Below are 19,974 nucleotides of genomic sequence, written 5' to 3'. Positions count from 1 at the left end.
AAAAGGAAGTCAAAATACAATGAAGCAAGCCAAAAAGATGCCAAGAGCCTCACAAATCTCAAATCCAATTTTAATAAATGCCAAAACAATTTCCCTTCCCTCCATTACAGTTATTTAAACATAATGATAAATCTTAATTCATACAGCATAAGAGCCGATTCTACATTATAACAGCTGTAACAATAAAAAGTTGCAGCTGACAAATTATACACCCAACACATAGAATAAGAGGAATATTACTTTGTAATGTCCACACATATGTACATACAATACAAAGCAGATAGTGAGGAACACAGGGCCTGATTCAGGGGGTCATTCAGACCCGCTCGTGAGCGGCAGTACGCTCGCAAGCGGGTCGATGTTCACCCACTGCGCATGCGCATGACGGAGGGAGCTCCGTCGTGCGAATGCGCGTGACCCAGCGAGCGACGGGCTCTCCATCGCTACGGGTCTCGCACCAAAGGGGGCGTGCTGTCGATGTTGATTGACAGCACGCCCCCTATGGTGGGCGAGCCGGGGGCGTGCCTGCCAGACGGAGGCGTTCCCATGGGAACGCCTATCGTCTCAAGCCGGCCCCACTGACATCACTAGTGATGTCAGTGGCAGTGATTTTGGCTCTGATAGAGCCAAAATCACTCCAGGGCTTGCGGCAGCGAGACCCTACCGCAGGGTCTCCGTCGCAAGCCCAATGGTCGCGATGGTCAAGACCATCGCGACCATTATCATGGACGCTCGCTATAGCTGTGGGTGGTAACCCACAGCTATGCGAGCGTCCATGAGGACGCTCCTAAAAAAGGTAGGAGGGCCCTGATTCAGAGCGTTCAGCTCTGAATCAGGCCCTCAGACCAGTTCGCTAGGATGCGTTCGCACGCAGCCGTCAACTGCCAAAGTATGCAAATCCGGCGATCGCTAGCAAGACATTAGCACGCCCACTATGTCTTGCCATGCGATCGCGGTATGTATTTAGACGCCCACCAGCCTGACACAAGACGCCCACTTTCCCTTAGTAACATACGTCATCTCCAGGAAGTGCACACAACAATCGGTAACATCGAGTAACATCGGTCCCATACACAGCACTTGTGGCTGACCATACCCTACCGCAAGCACTGCGAGAGCTGCTGTGTGTAATTCAGCCATGTGACGTGTATGCTGACGCTGCGTCTTAATTATACACGCCTCTGAAACGGCGTTCAGACGCACAGACACGCCTGCGTTCACACCACCACACCTACATTACCATCGACCACCCCCTGTCACCACCCACAAACGGCTCGTCCTGTCACTCATTCTAGCGGTTGCGTCTGTGTACAGGGTGCGAGCGCTTCGCGAGCGCATGGACTGGTTTGTGCACACGCACTGCGTCTTATACGCGTGCGCAGATTGCAAACATCGGCAGGCTATGTGCGAACGCAGCCTAGCGAGCGGGTCTGAATCAGGCCCACAGTACATAGAGCACATAGGAGAGATACGTGAATATCATACTCTATCTACGTATGTCCGGATACAGGGTGCGAAAACAAACAGTGAGTGAATAATTCAGCATGCAATGAGAGGAAGTGGTACTGTGCATTTGTTGGAGTACAGAACAGAAACAGATAATGAGAATTGTGGGCTACATGCAGAAGCAGCCAGTATTTACCCTGCATGCAAAAAATAATAAATGTATTAGCCCCCCTTGCATTGCAGCATGGTTTGTTCCAGGGGCAAATCACTTGCTCTATTCCTGCTTTTCTCCCCTCTCAGAACCAGCCCCAGTATCTATGCACAACATGACATACGGCGTAATCTCAATTGTTTTCCTCCTCGCCAAGTTTATTCTCCTGCGTTACCTCTTCCCTAAGGGGAGTTTCACACAAAGTAAAGTGGTGTCTAATCCCTGCTCATACGCCCGATACATAGGTGCAAAAAAGTTTTGTTTTGTTTATGCAAAATAGTGGGAGGAGGTTTATTTAGGGCCCGTGGGCCTGATTCAGAGCCGCATGCTATTTGCGCTCGCTCGGTCAGGAAAAGGGGCCGGCTATTTAAATTGAGCGCTCACTCTTTGCGGTCTGTTGACGCCTCTATGTCTGAGCGAGCGAACGAAACATGCGCTCGCTATTTTGTAAAGACGCCCCCTGGCCGCTCGCATCCTACGTCATCTCCGCTATTTATTTGATTAATCGAGTACATCGAAAGGCATCTGAACTGCTCGCAGTGCTTGTGGTTGGATTTTCCTACCGCAATCATGCGAACAGTTCAGGCTAAGAGACAACCAAGTGACGTGGTCGATGACGCTGCTTTGTTAATTATGCACACCCTTAAAACGCCCGTTTTGACCGTTTGGCACGCCTGCGTTCGGATCTCCACTCCCTGTTTTCAAGCACCTTCCCCTGTGACCTACCCTCCCATGAGAAATTCCAGGAGAGTAAAGTTGGGAACACACTATACGATGTGTGTAGTCAGCAATGAAACGACGCGATGTATTGATAAATTGTGTGCACCGCACACACTGCACGATACGCTGTATGATATATCGTTACATGCTGCACGTAGCAGCGTGGCGTCATTCATTGCATCGCCCCATCTGCGAGCGAATCAGGCATGCACACTGCACAATCCATAGGTTATAGCAATCCGATACGCGACGGAACGATATATATCGTACAACGGATCGTATAGTGTGTACCCAGCTTAAGAGAGTATACTGTATGTAGGAGACACTGTAACAAAGCACATTATATCTAACAATGGGCCTGGGATGGGCCCTTTGCAACAGCCGCTGTGTCTTTGGCCCAGATCCAGCGTGCATTGCTGATCGCAGATCCCCGATTATCGTGTATCTGCGCGTCCATAGACGCAGACTCCTGGCCTCGCACGTCGGCCAGCCTGCGTATACTGAGGCTTACTCAGATGGCCAGCGCCATCCAACATTTGCATTTTTAGAAAGGACGGAATTGCAAAGTGGCTTGTGTGCGGCTCTGCGATTCCGCCTCTGTGGAATCAGCTCCTCTGCTCGCAGCGGCTGTGTGAAATTATGGTAATGCTGTAGGAGGTGTCTACAGTAAAAACACATCTCCTGCCAGCATCGCAGATCCGAGGGCTGCGTCCGAAGACACAGCATCGGATCTATATCAGGACCATCGGACGCAGCATCGGCCATCTGAGTGAGCCTAAGCCTACTCAGACTGGCTGCCTCATCTCCGCTGCTAAGGAGAGTAAATCTGCGACAGAAGACGCGGTCACTGTCCTCAGCACTCCCACAAAATGGAGGCGATGCATCTCTATTTTGGGAAACGGGTCCCTGCTCCGCCGTGAAACACCTGTAGCCTGTCATTCAGGCTGCGGCATCCAGGGCACTGCGAGCGATGGCGCAGAATGAGATCTGCACATGTTCAGTGCGGCTTCTGCACATGCCCAAATGTCTAACCATCGGAGATGTACGTGAACATCGGGTGTCCATGCATCTCTGAATCAGGTCCAACGATCTATTCTTCTGCACTGGTGATGACCACTGTTCTCATAGGAAATGGTCAACATCAAGGCTGTAGCCAGAACTTTGTGGGCCCCAGAGCAATATTTTGAAGGGGCCCCCGCCTCAATGCTTTTAGAGAGACACCCCTCCCTGCAGCAGCTGTTCATTTTATGCCCCATAGTAGTGCCCTAGTTATCACTATGCCATACATGGCCACAATTCATATTATGCCACAGAGTGCCTCCAGTTTACAGTATACCACACAGTGCCTCCAGCTCACAGTATACCACACAGTGCCTCCAGTTCACAGAATGCCACAGTGCCTCCAGTTCACAGTATACCACACAGTGCATCCAGCTCACAATATACCACACAGTGCCTCCAGCTCACAGTATACCACACAGTGCCTCCAGCTCACAGTATACCACACAGTGCCTCCAGTTCACAGTACCTCCAGTTCACAGTATACCACACAGTGCCTCCAGCTCACATTATGCCACACAGTGCCCCCAGTACATATTATGCCACACAGTATTGCCCTAGTTCACATTATGCCCAATGGTAGTTCCCTAGTTTATTTTATGCACCCATAGAAGTGCCCCAGTTCACAGTATACCACACAGTGCCTCCAGTTCACAGTATACCACACAGTGCCTCCAGCTCACAGTATACCACACAGTGCCTCCAGTTCACAGTATACCACACAGTGCCTCCAGCTCACAGTACACCACACAGTGCCTCCAGCTCACAGTACGCCACGCAGTGCCTCCAGCTCACATTATGCCACACAGTGCCTACAGTTCACATTATACCACACTGTAGTGCTCTAGTTAATATTGTTTGACAACTTGGTAGACAACTATATGACTTGGATGCAGAAGAACTGACCCCCTAAGCCTCTAGACCCGGTAGCAATGGCACCCCTCACTACTCAATTACCTCCCACATTTCACAGACAAATTCCCCATTGCCAGTCATATACTATTACCATACTGCAGTGAATTTCCACCTCTAGCAGATGCATATTGTATACAGACTCCTTCCTCCTATTATACATACAGTCAGGTGCATAAATATTGGGACATTGACAGAATTTTCATATTTTGGCCTCTATTCACCACCACAATGGCTTTGAAATGAAACAAACAAGATGTGCTTTACCTGCAGACTTTCATATTTAATTTGAGGGTAATTACATCCAAATCGGGTGAACGGTGTAAGAATTACAACGGTTTCTATATGTGCCTCCCACTTTTTAAGGGGCCAAAAGTAATGGGACTATCAACTCAAAAGCTATTTCATGGACAGGTGTGGGCTATTCCCTCGTTATTTCATTATCAATTAAGCAGGTAAAAGGTCTGGAGTTGATTCTAGGTGTGACATTTGCATTTGGAATCAGTTGCTGTCGACTCTCAATATGAGATCCAAAGAGCTGTCACTATCAGTGAAGCAAGCCACCATTAGGCTGAAAAATCTAAACAACCCATCAGAGAGATAGCAAAAACATTAGGTGTGGCCAAATCAACTGTTTGGAACATTCTTAAAAAGAAAGAACGCGTCGGAGAGCTCAGCAACACCAAAAGACCCGGAAGACCACGGAAAACAACTGTGGTGGATGACAGAAGAATTATTTCCATGGTGAAGAAAAACCCCTTAACAACAGTTGGCCAAATCAAGAACAATCTCTAGGAGGTAGGTGTATATGTGTCAAAGTCAACAATCAAGAGAAGACTTCACAAGAGTGAATATAGAGGGTTCACCACAAGATATAAACCATTGGTGAGCCTCAAAAACAGGAAGACCAGATTAGAGTTTGCCAAGCAACATCTAAAAAAGCCATTACAGTTCTGGAACAACATCCTATGGACAGATGAAACAAAGATCAACTTGTACCAGAGTGATGGGAAGAGAAGAGAAGTAAAGGAACTGCTCATGATCCAAAACATACCACCTCATCAGTGAAGCATGGTGGTGGTAGTGTCATGGTGTGGGCATGTATGGCTGCCAATGGAACTGGTTCCCTTGTATTTATTGATGATGTGACTGCTGACAAAAGCAGCAGAATGAATTCTGAAATGTTTCGGGCAATATTATATGCTCATATTCAGTCAAATGCTTCAGAACTCAATGGACGGGACTTCACAAGTGCAAACGGACAATGACCCGAAGCATACTGCAAAAGCAACCAATGAGTTTTTTAAGGCTAAAAAGTGTAATGTTATGCAATGGCCAAGTCAATCCCCTGACCTGAATCTGATTGAGCATGCATTTCACTTGATGAAGACAAAACTGAAGGGAAAATGCCCCAAGAACAAGCAGGAACTGAAGACATTTGCAGTAGAGGCCTGGCAGAGCATCACCAGGGATGAAACCCAGCGTCTGGTGATGTCTATGCGTTCCAGACTTCAGGCTGTAATTGCCTGCAAAAGATTTGCAACAAAGTATTAAAAAATGAAAGTTAGATTTAGGATTGTTTAGTTTGTCCCATTACTTTTGGCCCCTTAAAAAGTGGGAGGCACATATAGAAACCGTTGTAATTCCTACACCGTTCACCTGATTTGGATGTAATTACCCTCAAATTAAATCTGAAAGTCTGCAGGTAAAGCACATCTTGTTTGTTTCATTTCAAAGCCATTGTGATGGTGAATAGAGGCCAAAATATGAAAATTCTGTCAATGTCCCAATATTTATGCACCTGACTGTATATTGTGTTGCTGTGATACAAGTGGGTGCAAATGCAGGGACAGTTCTGACTGCTTTATAAGGAAGCCCACAACTACCAGGCAGCTTTATTTGTATAGTGCAATTTACATCTGAGCTAGTTTATGGCTCTCTGAACGCTACAGCTTTTAGAATATGCTTCCCAGGCAGTCACCATGGTGCAACACTGAACTTCCATATGGATTTATCCTAATTCACACACAGATACAGTAACCAGATATTGGCAGATTCAAATTGTAGGGGAATTACCCCCATGGCAGGATAATAGGCACATTGCAAGCAATAATTGAACAGAAACCTACTAAGCAATACACCGCGCAGACACTCCATAGTTACTAAGCATATGATACGTCTCTCCAACTGCCAGCATAGACCCCACCCTGCGCCCCAGCAATTTACCATTTATTAGGGTACTCATTAGATCCTATCGGCTCATCCTCAGGATTATTTAGAACTATGGGCCCGATTCAGATGCGCTCATGCGTTCGCGGTGTGTATGTAGACGCCCAGCAGCCTGTCTTAAGAAGCCCATTTATACACGTCATCTCCAGGATGTGTATGCAACAATCGGTAACATCGAGTACCATCGGAAGCGTTCGCAGCACTTGTGGCTGACCATACCCTACCGTAAGCACTGCGAGTGCTTCAGTGTGTAATTCAACCATGTGACGTGTACTGTGATGCTGCGTCTTAATAATGCACGCTTCTGAAACGGCCTTTAGACGATCAGGCACGCCTGCGTTCGCACCACCACTCCCCCGTTTCCATCGACCATCTCCTGTCACCACCCACAAACGGCTCGTCCTGTCAGTCATTCTAGCGAGGTGGCTATGCGCAGCGAGCGAACGCTTCCAGATCGCATGGACTAGTTTGCGCACGTCCACAGTGATGTGTACGCATGCGCAGACTGCAAACATCGGCAGGCTGTCTGCGAACGCATCCTAGCGAGCGGGTCTGAATTGAGCCCTATAAGCGAGAAGTCCTTGGTCAATCTACTCTATACATCGGCAACAACATTTCACTTCATAAACATTTCCTTCATAAACTGCGCAGCGTTCTTTGAGCCTCTGTCAATAAAAGTTATTTACAAAGAGCAAAAACTCCCAGGGTCGCAGCTTACAAACAAGGAATCTCCTTAATTTCCATTGCGATAATTCAAATTGATGTTAGCAGAAAAGGGGGTAACCTCTTGGACTCCTACAAGAGTCTGGCAATCTCCCTGAAGCCGGGCATGAGACACGGCAGCAGAGCCACCATGAAGAAAACACTGGAAAGTGCACTTATGAAGGACTACATCTGTGTACTGGAGAGCAGAGGCTTATTTACCAGGAAGAGGTGTGCTACAAGAAAATGGCCGCCACTCTACAGCACACAGATGTCATTACATATTCTTCTCCCCAGTGTAAGAGAGAGACACACAAGTGGGAAATAGTAGTTGAGTTATAAAGAGACAGTGGGGAAGGGAGAGACAGGGATGGTAGTGGTGAAGGGAGGTAAGGCGATAAGGTGGCAAGGAAGATAGGGGTCAAGCTGGGTACACACTGGAGCAATGTCCGGACGATTTGCCATTTCATAACATCTTACATCACTCAGTGCGTACACTCAATATGCGTGCTCCCGCGGATACATGCAGCGTTGTCAGGTTTGATGTGCTGCACATCAATCCTGATGACCTTGCTAGCGATATGATGCACATCGCCTACTTTGTACGGCCAACCAGACAACCAGGCGATATGTTATTCCGATTTGGTCCCTGAAGACGTCACATCCTTCCACTCCCAGCAAGTGATCTTAAAGATGATTGTTCTTGTGTGTACACGAGCAACGATAAATCGTATACGAAGAACCAATACGGTATATTGTTCGGTCATTCACAAGATTGCAGTGTGTGTGTGTGCTCAATGCGGTTAGTTGTGGGCTCAAGGGAAATTGTCCGTAGAGTTGGAACGATTGGCGGTTGCTCCAGTGTGAACCCAGGTTTAGAGCAGGCTTGCCGACATTTAGCTCCCTCCTTACGGGAGGGAGCTGTCGGGCTTGCATGGCTGTGGACGTGACGCGGTCAAAAGGGGCGGACCCGGCAGCTGACGCGGCGTTGGGGGCGGAGCATGGGGGCGTGGTAACGCGATCACGTCATCATGGCTCCGCCCCCTCTTCACAAAACCGAGATTAATGGCATTGTGCAGCCGGGGGCGGAGGCATGATGACGCGATTCAGCGCAAAACGCATCACCGCCCCCCCTGCTACCGGGGTTTCTCCTTACAAGCGCGGTGGGGTGCGGACACATCGCCGGGGGCTGGGAGGATTGCCTGCCTTCCCGGGAGGTCGGGAGCAGCACCCGATTTTCGGGAGGCTCCCGACCAAATCGGGAGTGTAAGCAAGTATGGTGTGGAGGGAGAAAAATAGGGGGGGGAGAGGAAGGGCGGGCTCTGTTAGTAAGGGGGAGATAGAAAGAGGGATGAAGACGGTGAGATTGATAGGTGCTAGATATGCCCATTGTGCAATGCACGATACCACAGTGTAAAATGCGCGATCTCGCTGAAATGATTTACCAGAATTTCTTACACCCTGCACAGAGTCTATATATGTACAGCTACCTACATTTCAGTCTCCATATACAAAGGCTTACACCCACATTAATGAGCAAAATGGGCTAAATAATACCTTCCAACATTTTATACAAGCGTAATCAGGACAAAATAAACACCAGCATCATCCAGCCAATAACCCCCATTTTTTTGGCACGCCTCTGCTCACTTTCCTGTAAACGCTACCCCTTATTATGCCCACAAATTGCTAATTTCCTACCCAAATTGGGGCTACTGTGAGGTACAGCCAAGTGTATATCTAATGTCAATGATTATTGCAGCACTGACAATTAGGGGTATATTTACTAAAGTGAGAGATTTTAGAAGTGGAGATGTTGCCCATAGCAACCAATCAGATTCTAGCTATTATCTTCTAGAAGGTGCCAGTTGAATGTTAAGTAGAATCTGATTGGTTGCTATGGGCAACATCTCCACTTCTAAAAACACTCACTTTAGTAACTATACCCCTTAGACCAGTGGTTCCCAAACTGTGCGCTGCGGCACCCTGGGGTGCCCCAGGACACTTGCAGGGGTGCCTCAGGTTGGTGGTCCAGCACCAAATCAAATTATTTATGGTCAATGTAATGTAAATATGTGGACAAACAGAAGCACAAACCTGTCCCCCACCACATAACTGAGCCTAAGGATGACAGATAAGCACAATTTACTTCACTTTACTACTTCACTACATTTTTTTTCTGAATTTCTCAATAACACACTGTTGGCTTAGGGGTGCCGTGAAAACAATACTGATGCACTAGGGCGCCGCGATTCAAAAAAGTTTGGGAACCACTGCCTTAGACCATGGATCAGTCATTTGCACCTTTGAGAATATCACCGCAGAGAATTTGACTTGCCTCAGCCTGTTTCATTGGGACAAAGTTAAGAGGTCGATGGTTACTCTGTCGACAGTCAATACATCGGCAGCAGAATGCTGGCAGCACTAAGCCGATCACGGTAAAAATGGTATTTACAACTTTTTTACCATGCGGGCACTGTAACTTTAAACATGCATTGAAAACTGCATTTGTAAAGATATAACCTGCGCGGTAAAAATGCTCTACGTAACAATTTTGTCAGGATTGCGCTGCCGATGAAGTCACTGTCAAAGATGTGACCATTGATTTCAGGAAATTTTCTGCAGCTAAAATATCTGTCACATGAATAATCCCCTTTAATATACCCAACCTCTTCCCCTCACTGACCATATACCCGCCTTATCCTGTACAACAGCAAAGATCCCCCACCATCCTGCGCTATCATTACTTTTATCACAATTTGGCTTTAAAATCCACATTTGGTTCCAGAAAGTTTACCAAAGCACCTGTGACATCACTACGGTACCCTCCAGTCTAATGGGCTGCGCCTCCAGCTCGGCACTAGTGCATTAAGGTAGATCTCACATAAATATGATGAAAATCAGGAATGAATCTTCCCAGTAGTGTAATGTGTGAGAAAACAAGAGATATGGTAAGAACTTACCTTTGTTATCTCTGTTTCTACGAAGTCCATAGGGTTCACAGGGTTGACCTTGGGGTATAGCTGGATCTGGATCCATGGGCACCACGCAGTTAAAGCTTTAGCTGCTCCCAGGATGCACTTGGGTCCGTCCTCCTCTATACCCCGCCCCCGGCCACAGCACCTCAGTTGGTAAGCAGCCAAGGCCGGAGGAGGAGACTAAACAGAGAGAAGGAAGACTGGAACACACAAGAAACCATACTCACAGAAATAGAAATGGGAGACGGAAAACCGGTGACCAGCCACACAGCCCATTTGAAGCCAGGTGCGTCAGGGCGGGCGCCCTGTGGACCCTATGGACTTCGTAGAAACAGAGATAACAAAGGTAAGTTCTTACCATATCTCTTGTTTTCTACTTCAGGGTCCATAGGGGGTCCACAGGGTTGACCTTGGGGATGTCCCAAAGCAGTACAACTAAGGGCGGGGACGCTCCTGTGCTGAAAGGAGTACCCGGCGCCCAAAGGATGCATCCTGAGAGGCAAAGGTGTCAAACGCATAGAACCTCAAAAACGTTTGAATTGAAGACCAAGTGGCCGCCTTACACAGCTGAACAGCAGAAGCGCCACGTCTAGCAGCCCAAGAGGGACCCACAGAACGAGTGGAATGAGCCTTAACAGAGGCTGGCACAGGTAAGCCCTCCTGTGCATAAGCCTCACAAATAACGGAACGAAGCCAACGGGCTAACGTTTGTTTGTTGGCAGGCCAACCCCTCTTGTGAAAACCAAAGAGGATAAACAAGGAATCAGACTTCCTAACCGAAGCCGTCCGGTCTACATAAATTCTAAGCGCCCGGACCACATCTAAGGAAGTCTCACCAGCTGAAAGATCAGGGGACTGAAAAGCTGGCACAACAAGTTCCTGATTAATATGGAACTTCGAGACCACTTTGGGCAAAAACTCAGGACGAGTGCGGAGCACCGCTCTGTCCTGGTGAAAAATCAGGAAAGGAGGGCAACAGGAAAGCGCCCCCAATTCAGACACCCTCCTGGCCGAAGCAATTGCCAGGAGAAAAACCGTCTTAAATGTCAGCCACTTGAGCTCCACCGCCTCAAGAGGCTCAAACGGAGGACCCTGCAGGACCCGTAGCACCACCGCCAAGTCCCAAGGAGCCACAGGAGGCACAAAGGGAGGCTGGATCCTGAGAACACCTTGGAAAAAGGTGTGAACGTCTGGTAGTATTGCAATCCGCCGTTGAAACCACACGGACAAGGCGGACACATGAACCTTCAGAGATGCAAGGCGTAAGCCGAGATCCAATCCTGACTGAAGAAATTCCAAGATCCTAGAAACTCAGAACACCTGAGGATCATAATGTCTGGACTCACACCACTGAAAGTAAGTGTGCCACACTCTGTGATAAATCCGTGCTGAAGCAGGCTTGCGTGCCCTGAGCATGGTACCAATAACCGAACTGGAGAAGCCCCGAGACCTCAAGACGGCTGTCTCAAGAGCCACGCCGTCAAAGACAGCCGAACCAGATCCGGGTAAAGGCAGGGCCCCTGAGACAACAGGTCCCGACGCTGAGGAAGAAGGTACGGAGCGTCGATGGAGAGGCTCCTGAGATCGGAGTACCAAGGACGTCTGGGCCACGCCGGAGCTACCAGCACGAGCATGCCGCCGTCCTGCTTGAATTTCCGCAGAACCCGAGGAAGCAGGGATATCGGAGGAAACAGATACGCCAGGTGAAACGTCCATTTCACCGACAGCGCGTCCACCAGACTTGCACCTGCGTCTCTTGTCCTTGACCCGTAAACGGGCAACTTGTGATTGTGACGGTAGGCCATCAAGTCCAGCTCCGGCAGTCCCCACCTGTCCACGAGTAGCTGAAACACCTCTGGGTGAAGCGACCATTCCCCGGGATGCACGTCGTGACGGCTGAGGAAGTCCGCCTCCCAATTGAGGACTCCGGGGATGAAGACCGCCGAGATCGCTGGAATGTGACCCTCCGCCCAAGTCAGGATACGAGACACCTCCGACATCGCTGCCTGACTGCGAGTTCCGCCTTGGTGATTGATATACGCCACCGTGGTGGCGTTGTCGGACTGCACCTGTACCGCCCTTCCATGAAGAGCGGGGCCGGACGACTGCAGGGCCCTGTATACTGCCCGCAGTTCCAGGATGTTGATGGGGAGAAGTGCTTCTTCCGCTGACCAACGACCCTGAAGCGACAAAGAGCCGGTCACTGCCCCCCAACCCCGGAGACTGGCATCCGTCGTGAGCAGGACCCAGTCCGGGATCCAAAATGGGCGCCCCTCGACCAGATGAGCTGTCTGAAGCCACCAAGCCAAAGATAGCCGAACGTCCGGAGACAACACCAGCACCTGAGAGCGGATCCGGTGAGGTAACCCGTTCCATTCTGATAGAATCAGCCCCTGCAGGGGCCGGGAATGGAACTGGGCAAATTCCACCATGTCGAATGTCGACACCATGGACCCCAGAACTCTCATAGCCGAATGGACCGACAGGCGGCAACGGCTCAGGCAACTGCGTATCCGCAGCTGTAGGGAGGCGACCTTCTCCGGAGTCAGGAAGATCCTTTGCTGACGCGAATCCAGCAGGGCTCCCAAATGAACCATCCGCTGTGATGGAATCAGGGAGGACTTTTTCCAATTTATCAACCACCCGTGTGCTTGCAGGCAAGCGATCGTCAGGTGGAGATGTTGAAGCAGTACCTCCGGGGAGCTCGCCAGCAACAGGAGGTCGTCCAGGTACGGCAGCAGCCGTACATTCTGGTTCCGAAGATGTGCGGCCATGACCGCCATAATCTTCGTGAACACCCTCGGTGCCGTGGAGAGACCAAAGGGTAGCGCCCGGAACTGATAGTGGTGTTGAAGGATAGCGAACCTCAGATACCGCTGGTGTGAAGATGCTATCGGAACATGGAGGTAGGCGTCCTGGATGTCCAGGGACACCATGTTATCCCCCGGTTCCATCGCCAGAATGATGGAACGTAACGTTTCCATCCTGAACTTGGGAACCCTGAGGAATTTGTTCAGAGACTTCAAGTTGAGGATAGGGCGATGAGAACCATTGGGTTTCTGCACCAGAAACAGAGACGAATAATACCCCGTCCCTCGTTGTGATAGAGGAACGGGAACAATGACCCCTGCTTTCAGCAAGGACTCTATAGCCTCCTGAACCTGTAACGCCTTGGTCTTGTCCTGAGAAGGACTTGTGCAGAAAAACTGGTGGGGTGGTCTGTGCCGAAAAGACAGGGCGTACCCCTGGGAGACCACTTCTCGAACCCAGGCATCCGTAGTGGTATTGTGCCAGCACTGGGCAAATAGAAGAAGTCGGCCTCCCACTCTGAGGTCCCCCAGAGGGAGGCCCGTCCCATCAGGCCGCAGGTTTATCTTCCTGCTTGGAAGAAGGGCGCCGAGCACTCCAGGCTTGCTTCTTGGGTTTAGAGGCCGTCTTACTCGCAGACTGTCTCGGGAAGGACTGACCTTTCGCCTTACCCTGAACCCGAAAGGAACGAAAAGCCGAACTCCGAACCTTAGCAGGCAGTGCCGCCGAAGGGAGGAAGGCCGACTTGGATTTAGCCAGGGTGTCCACTATTTTGTCCAAGTCCGGACCAAATAGTAATTCCCCATTGAAAGGTAAGGCCTCCAGACCTTTCTTTGAATCAGAGTCCGCTCTCCAGGACCGCAACCATAAGGATCGGCGGGCAGACACCGCTGCAGCCGATACCCGCGAGGTCAGCAGACTAGCATCTAAAGAAGCTTCTCCAATGTAAGAAGCAGCGTCCCTCATTTGTCCCAACAACGCCCGCTGGACATCCGGAGCGTCGTCCGGGAAGGTATCTTCCAATGCATTGGCCCACCCCTCAATGGCCTTGGCCACCCAGGAGATGGCCATGGACGGTCGGGCCACCGCCCCGGAGAGGGAGTAAATAGACTTTAAGCAAGTCTCAACTTTCCTGTCCGTGGGATCCTTCAGCGAGGATATCGACGGTAATGGTAAGGTGGCGCCCCGAGTTAAACGGGTGACATGGGAATCCACCGCCGGTGGAGTTTCCCATTTTTTACAATGTGCCTCAGGGAAGGGGTAATTAGAAGCCAACCGCTTCTGAGGAAGGAATCTCTTACTGGGCGCCTGCCAAGCTACCGCCATATGATCCGTCAACTGATCCGACAGGGGAAACACCGCAGAAGCCACCTTAGTTTTTTTGAAACTAGGAAACTTCGACTTAGGAACCGGTGCCTCATCCTCTATAAGAAGAATAGCTCGCACCGCCCTAACTAGTGCTCGCACATTAATGGACGACTTGGTATCCATTTCCTGGACCGAGGCGTCCGAGTCAGTGTCATCAGGGACCTCCCCATCATCTGAGGAACCCTCTGAGTCCGATACCTGAGCAGCCCGTGTCATGAGTGGGCGTTTTGAAATCCTAGAAGGCATGTCAGTCTGCAACATTGACTGAAAAGCCGAGGAAGCGGCCGCCAAATTTTGCACGGAGTTGGAGAGCACATCCACCCAGGGTGGAGGAGTCACCATAGGGGCCTGAAAAGGTACCACAGGCTGCTGCGGCACAGGGGAAGCCTGTATATACATAGGCAACCCCGCATAGGGACCCACCGACTGAGAGCCAGGAGGACTCCGCAATAACTGCGGGACACCCGGGGAATGGGGGATGGTCGGCTGGGACAACGACCTAGTAGGGAGAGCAGTCGGGACCGACAGACGGTCCGCAATAGACACCAGCACTTGAGAAAACATCGCCCACGGTGGTTCCTGCGCCAGAGAAGGTCTGGATGGGCCAGGAGCCACCTGGCATCGACTACACAGGCCATCCTGTGACAAATCCTCCCTATCTACTCCTGCAGTACAGCGTCCGCAGGAGGCCAACACCGGAGCCACTGAGCGCTCAACCTCCTCGTCTGACATGACAGAATATATTATATATCTGGCACCAGGGTAGAAGTAAAACGCACTCACCGGTGTGCTGAACAACAGCCCACAATATGGCACTGAGTAGCACACAACTGTATGTGACGGACCTCACAAATACGTGATCTATATAAGTGAGGTCAGTAGAAACGCCCCTCCCCCACACACCTGTAGGGCTTGTAGGAGAAGTAAAGGGATAGGTATAAGCTGACAGTAAGTAGAAAATAAGCACAGACAGGCAGCACTAGCAAAAGTCACATACCATGCAGGAAGATATACTCACTGCACCTTTCCACTACAATCAACCTGCCCAGATTCAGTGTCTGGGAGGGCTATAGTGCTGTGTACGCTGTCCTTAATCAGGGGAGAGGTACACAGGGGGACCGGTCCGCGTGCTCCCTGAAGATCTGCGCTGCCACTGTGAGAAAATGGCTGCTGGAGACCTCAGAGGAGGAGTGGCCGAGTAGCTGCAGCTCAGCGACGCCAGACTCCGTGCTGAAAGGCGCGCTGAGCTGAGGGGAGGAGCCGCTGACAGGGAAGGCTTCCTCCCCTGGCTAGCATATTAACCCCAGGGCTTGCCGGCATCCCGCTTGCCATATATCCCTGGTGGTCTAGTGGTCCCACGGGTTATTCCTCCTCAGAGGGGGAGCCCGCCGCCACCGCTAGCGGCCCCCGGTCTGTCCCCTAGGACCGGGGGCAAAGGACTGCATCTGCAGGCAAAACCCGCGAGCCGCCGCTAATCGGCGACTCGCGGCTTACCTTGTCCCCGGCGACTCCGGCAGCACTCCAGGGAGGGACCCAGAGTCCGGCTAGTACGGACTCTGGCCTCCCGCCGAGATCCCCAGTGCAGTACTGGCGTCGCGGCGCCAGCGGGGAAGGAGAGCGGCAGCGTGGGCGTCTGCATAGACAGCCCGTCGCTGCCACACTAGAGCCTCTGTTTTAAAATAAAAATCTAACAGGCTCTTTTTTTTTTTTTAAATAAAAATAGAAAGCTTTTGGGGGCTGCTCCTGCAGCCCCCCTGCGCAGGTGACCCGACTCCGGCCGGGCACCAACTCAAACTGAGGTGCTGTGGCCGGGGGCGGGGTATAGAGGAGGACGGACTCAAGTGCATCCTGGGAGCAGCTAAAGCTTTAACTGCGTGGTGCCCATGGATCCAGATCCAGCTATACCCCAAGGTCAACCCTGTGGACCCCCTATGGACCCTGAAGTAGAAAACAGTAATTTGCAGGAACACAATAACATAAGCAAGGTTAGAAATTGTTCTTGTGATAGACGACGTGACCTCTGCATGCCTGTCCTCCACACAATGCACGTTATAATTAGTATTCTCCGTATCCCGGTCTGCTCCTCTTATCAAGAAACAAAAGGGTGTCATCTTTGCCAGGGAGAACATATGGGTGGCTTGTCTTTTCCTGCAGATCAGAGAAACACCTCAGCCGGAGGGATTTACATGTCCCACCAGAATCTGCCACAACGTTCTAATCACCCCATTCATGAAATAAAACTATTCCGGTTTGCCCTATGGAAAGGGGGGGGGTATAACAGAATTCCGCACACGCTGCATAAGATGTTGCTGGCATCACATTATGACGGAGGGACCCCATTCATGTTATAGTGTAACCAGCCTGCTGCTGGTCACTTCTTCTGTCAGGGGTCTCTGTGTTCATTATCCCCTGCTTTAGCAGCAACCTGAACAGGATATACCACTGGTGCTGACTGGTCATTTCCTTTTTAGGAGGGGGGGGGACACATTTTATAATTTTGATGATGACAAAGGAAATAATTGTTGTGGCTGGCTACTAGCAAGGGTGGAAGAGAGAGCAAAAGAGAAGTAAAAGAAAAGGTGTGGCTGGGCACTAGCGAGGGTGGAAGACAGGGTAAGAGAGAAAGAAATAAAAGCGGTGTGACTGTCTGCTGGAGAAGGTGACAGACATAGGAAAAGAGAAAGAAAGGACGCGGTGTGGCTGTCCGCTAGTGAGGATGAAAGAAAGAGGAAAAGAGGAAGTGTTACTGGCCACTGGTGAGGGTGGAAGAAAGGGCAAAATAGAAAGAAAATAACTGCTGTGTCTGGCCACTGGCGAAGGTGGAAGAAAGAGGAACAGAGAAAGAGAAGGAAGAAGTGTGGCTGGCTACTAGTGAGGGTGGAAGATAGAGGAAAAGAGAAGGAAGAAGTTTGGCTGGCCACTAGTGAGGGTAGAAGATAGAGGAACAGAGAAAGAGAAGGAAGAAGTGTGGCTGGCCACTAGTGAGGGTAGAAGATAGAGGAACAGAGAAAGAGAAGGAAGAAGTTTGGCTGGCCACTAGTGAGGGTAGAAGATAGAGGAAAAGAGAAGGAAGAAGTGTGGCTGGCCACTAGTGAGGGTGGAAGATACAGGATTTGAGAAAGAGAAGGAAGAAGTGTGGCTGGCCACTAGTGAGGGTGGAAGATAGAGGAACAGAGAAAGAGAAGGAAGAAGTGTGGCTGGCCACTAGTGAGGGTAGAAGATAGAGGAAAAGAGAAGGAAGAAGTTTGGCTGGCCACTAGTGAGGGTATAAGATAGAGGAACAGAGAAAGAGAAGGAAGAAGTGTGGCTGGCCACTAGTGAGGGTAGAAGATAGAGGAACAGAGAAAGAGAAGGAAGAAGTTTGGCTGGCCACTAGTGAGGGTAGAAGATAGAGGAAAAGAGAAGGAAGTGTGGCTGGCCACTAGTGAGGGTGGAAGATAGAGGATTTGAGAAAGAGAAGGAAGAAGTGTGGCTGGCCACTAGTGAGGGTGGAAGATAGAGGAACAGAGTAAGAGAAGGAAGAAGTGTGGCTGGCCACTAGTGTGGGTGGAAGATAGAGGAAAAGAGAAGGAAGAAGTGTGGCTGGGCACTGGCGAAGGTGGAAGAAAGAGGAAAAGAGAAGGAAGAAGTGTGGCTGGGCACTGGCGAAGGTGGAAGAAAGAGGAACAGAGAAAGAGAAGGAAGAAGTTTGGCTGGCCACTAGTGAGGGTAGAAGATAGAGGAAAAGAGAAGGAAGAAGTTTGGCTGGCCACTAATGAGGGTAGAAGATAGAGGAAAAGAGAAGGAAGAAGTTTGGCTGGCCACTAGTGAGGGTAGAAGATAGAGGAAAAGAGAAGGAAGAAGTTTGGCTGGCCACTAGTGTGGGTGGAAGATAGAGGAAAAGAGAAGGAAGAAGTGTGGCTGGCAACTAGTGAGGGTGGAAGATAGAGGAACAGAGAAAGAGAAGGAAGAAGTGTGGCTGGCCACTAGTGAGGGTGGAAGATAGAGGAACAGAGAAAGAGAAGGAAGAAGTTTGGCTGGCCACTAGTGAGGGTGGAAGATAGAGGAACAAAGAAAGAGAAGGAAGAAGTGTGGCTGGCCACTAGTAAGGGTGGAAGATAGAGGAACAGAGAAAGAGAAGGAAGAAGTGTGGCTATCTGCTACTGGGAATGTAAGAAAGGGGAAAAGAGAAAGAGAAGGAAGAAGTTTGGCTGGCCACTAGTGAGGGTGGAAGATAGAGGAAAAGAGAAGGAAGAAGTTTGGCTGGCCACTAGTGAGGGTGGAAGATAGAGGAAAAGAGAAAGAGAAGGAAGAAGTTTGGCTGGCCACTAGAGAGGGTGGAAAATAGATGAAAAGAGAAAGAGAAGGAAGAAGTTTGGCTAGCCACTAGTGAGGGTGGAAAATAGATGAAAAGAGAAAGTGAAGGAAGAAGTTTGGCTTGTCAATAGTGAGGGTGGAAGATAGAGGAAAAGAGAAAGAACTGAAGAGGTGTGTCTGGCCACTAGCGATGGGTGACAGAGGAAAACAGAAAGAAAAGAAGAGGTGTTACTGGCCACTAGCGGGGGTGGAAGATAGAGGAAAAGAGAAAGAAGAGTAGTGGTGTAGCTGTCTGCTAACAAGGATGGAAGAAAGGAAAAGAAAGAAAAGAAGTGGTGTGGCTATCCGCTAGCGAGGGTGAAAGAAAGAGGAAAAGAGTAGGAAAAGAAGAGGTGTGGCTGGCCAATGGTGAGGGTGGAAGAAAGAGGAATAGAGTAGGAAAAGAAGAGGTGTGGCTGGTCAATGGCGAAGGTGGAAGAAAGAAGAAAAGAGTAGGAAAAGAAGAGGTGTGGCTGGCCACTAGCGAGGGTGGAAGAAAGAGGAAAAGAGAAAGAAAAGAAGAGGTGTGGCTGGCCACTAGCGAGGGTGGAAGAATGAGAAAAAGAGATAGAAAAGAAGAGGTGTGGCTGGCCTCTAGCGAGGGTGGAAGAATGAGAAAAAGAGAAAGAAAAGAAGTGGTGTGGCTGGCCAATGGCGAGGGTGGAAGAAGGAGAAATAGAGAAAGAAAAGAAGAGGTGTGGCTGGCCAATGGAGAGAATGAGAAAAAGAAAAGAAGAGGTGTGGCTGGCCAATGGCGAGGGTGGAAGAATGAGAAAAAGAGAAAGAAAAGAAGAGGTGTGGCTGGCCACTAGCGAGGGTGGAAGAATGAGAAAAAGAGAAAGAAAAGAAAAGGTGTGGCTGGCCAATGGCGAGGGTGGAAGAATGAGAAAAAGAGAAAGAAAAGAAAAGGTGTGGCTGGCCAATGGCGAGGGTGAGACTATGAATTTAGGTAGCTTATTCTAGTGTTTAGTGGCCAAGGGGATATTCAGAGGCAGTAGAAGGAACCTGGAAGAGAGAAGAACCTCAACCTGAAGAGAGTAGACAATAAGGTACCGACGCTCTTCTAGAGAGAATGAATACATATTTATATATTGGAGTCATTATCATCGAGTTGAAGATGAGGACTGCCTTATCATTGCTTAGCGTGCATCTGGGTGCAGCCACATTATTACAGTATGCTGGCACTGTGCGTCTTTAAGGTTTGCA

The 19,974-nt window shown here is 49.8% G+C and overlaps 1 protein-coding gene across 2 annotated transcripts in view; it reads right to left on the bottom strand.

The window, feature by feature from the left end:
• Window positions 1-19,974, bottom strand: part of DNAJC6 (DnaJ heat shock protein family (Hsp40) member C6) — a 193,437-nt gene that overhangs the window by 60,996 nt on the left and 112,467 nt on the right. The gene's annotated exons all lie outside the window — the stretch shown is intronic.

This window comes from Taudactylus pleione, unplaced genomic scaffold (genome assembly GCF_031769625.1).
Source record: "Taudactylus pleione unplaced genomic scaffold, aTauple2 ptg000310l, whole genome shotgun sequence".
Lineage (NCBI taxonomy): Eukaryota > Metazoa > Chordata > Amphibia > Anura > Myobatrachidae > Taudactylus > Taudactylus pleione.
The sequence above is the reverse complement of the archived record's forward strand: the minus strand, read 5'-3'. Positions and strand labels throughout refer to the sequence as shown.